The sequence below is a fragment of the Humulus lupulus genome, chromosome 3 (genome assembly GCF_963169125.1).
Source record: "Humulus lupulus chromosome 3, drHumLupu1.1, whole genome shotgun sequence".
In the NCBI taxonomy this organism is placed as follows: domain Eukaryota; kingdom Viridiplantae; phylum Streptophyta; class Magnoliopsida; order Rosales; family Cannabaceae; genus Humulus; species Humulus lupulus.
This window is the reverse complement of record NC_084795.1, coordinates 215,953,371-215,955,619: the sequence shown is the minus strand read 5'-3', so window position 1 is coordinate 215,955,619 and position 2,249 is coordinate 215,953,371. Positions and strand designations below refer to the sequence as shown.

The 2,249-nt window shown below is 32.0% G+C and overlaps 1 long non-coding RNA gene across 1 annotated transcript in view; it reads left to right on the top strand.

Annotated features, from left to right (window-relative positions):
* LOC133821524 (uncharacterized) overlaps window positions 1-1,152 on the top strand; it is a 6,242-nt gene extending 5,090 nt beyond the window's left edge. Inside the window, exons 2-3 of the long non-coding RNA XR_009887646.1 lie at window positions 454-593; window positions 935-1,152. This is a non-coding gene — a long non-coding RNA (uncharacterized LOC133821524). The remainder of the gene's footprint in view (window positions 1-453; window positions 594-934) is intronic.
* The last annotated feature ends 1,097 nt before the right edge of the window (window positions 1,153-2,249 follow it).

Below are 2,249 nucleotides of genomic sequence, written 5' to 3'. Positions count from 1 at the left end.
TAGAAGCAACCTTGATCGAAAAATAGAAAAAATGAAAAAGAAATAAGGGTTGTGTCCTATTGACTCAAATTAGGGGGCAACAACTCTGCTAGATTTCTTAGTCCTACTAGAGAATTTCTTAAATAGCAAGAGGAATTTTTTTACTGCCCATTGAAACCATCCTATCATATTGAATTTTTTTACTTGGTATTGATAGATGGTTAGGTAACCTTTATATGGGATATGATGTCAGATTTTATCTAGAATTGTGTATTATCTTCTCACAAATAATGTTTGCTTGAATTGGTTTGATTATATTGATATATATCTCTCCTAGGGTGTGAATAAGGGTAGTTTTCACGTCCCCAACCTTAGGGTTTGAATAATAAAACATTATACATATGAGTTGTGATTAGCTTTTTTATATCTATGCTTATGATATGCAGATGGATAAACTTGGATCCATCTTAACAGGTTAGCCAATAAAATTATATAGTTTGATGTTGGTGTTGTGCCTGGTGCTTATTTATTTCGTCCTAACTATGCGATTCTTACTATACGAGAGGCTATTGGTTCAACAGTTGCATGGCCTTCTCAAAAGGTTATTCCAAGAGGTATTTATTTGGTTATTTGATTATATAAATGCTTGTTCACCATTAACCGATATGCAATCCAAGATTATGATAGTATTATTTGATTGATTTGATAGGGAAGATGAGAAAGACAAAATGATAATGGGGCCAATTTGAATTAATATTATGCACCATTTCATTAAAGTTCTAAGGTTACTTGAGTATAGATAGTTGTAGTAATGTGTGTAATATAATAACTTGATTATTATTCAAACTCAATTATTGTAAATTTGGTTATGTGTCATGATATTATTGGCTATTTTAGATGAATGATATGATATTTCATGAACTCATTAGTTTTTCTTTTATCTTTTATTTACCAGATTCAACAAGTGAAGTGCAAAAGAAAATCTGATTTGGAAGGCTTTGGTGTGCTGACATTTGGAAGATTATGAATTCCTACCTTTACTTTTGAATATGCAACTACTTAAGACTATTTTTTTGACTATTGTGGGAATGTTTTGTTTATGTTAATTAAGCAGTGTTGAATATTTTCAGACTTTTGTATTGTTTTTTAGATAATCTTGAATGTATTTTGACACAATTATTTGGTAATATGTGTTATGAACCATATAATTGGTACTAAAAAATATATTTGTACAATGTTAAGGGTCTCTTGAGTATATTAAATGAAGCGGGCTTGAATTAAAGCAATAAAAAATAATTACAATGTACAGGTTTATATAATAATAATTCAAGCTTATCCAAATATTAGAATAATACAAAAAATGTGTTATTGTATCTTTTACAATAACACTGGTTTAGAAGCATAAAATTATGTTATGCAAACTATTTTTTATAATGCAAAAAGTGTGTTATTATAAAGTGTATCATAACACTACTTTATAAGTACAAAAAAGTGTTATATAATCTATTTATATATAACATAATGAAAGACAAAGACTTATCTAACCATTAAAATAACACAACAAAAGTGTTATCGTAGGCTATACCATAACACATGTCTATAACCACGGAGAACTGTTATGCAAAGTGCTCTGACCTACTATAACAATGCTTTCCTTAACACATCAAAAAGTGTTATGGTATATATTTGATAATACTTATTTGGTCTTATTGAAAGTATTTTTTCTTATAGTGCCCGTTATATGAATATGCTTGGTAATATGAAAATGGTTATCCAATGGGATTATATGATTAGCGTAAGTATGTGCTTAATTGTAGGGATGTGCCTATTCACATCTGTTCCTTATAAGTAAGGTATGAAATCCTGGATCAGGGCTTGACTTATGAGTCAAGGACGGCAATAGCGCGTTGTGCGCTGGTCGAAAGGCATTAGCCTAAACCAGCAACGTACTATTACGTTGATCGACTCTAAGCTTGAAGGTGAACCACGGGGGTTTGGCTAGCTGTATGGCTAGTGAGACAGAGCTAAGGGCGAGGCCCCAGGTGACTCTATGGTCACGTAGCTAGGGCATAGGCCCGAGAGTTGGCTTAAGAGCCAACTGAATAGGGTGACAACCCCAGGTTGATCCAATGATCACTCAATTGAACTTACATAATATTGGTTATGAATTGATGTCACTAATTTTGTTGAATGGTTATGCTAAGTTATATTCTCTATTATCGCACGTTCTGTTTTCTTACTGAGTCTCAGCTCACGGGTGCTTTGTGGTG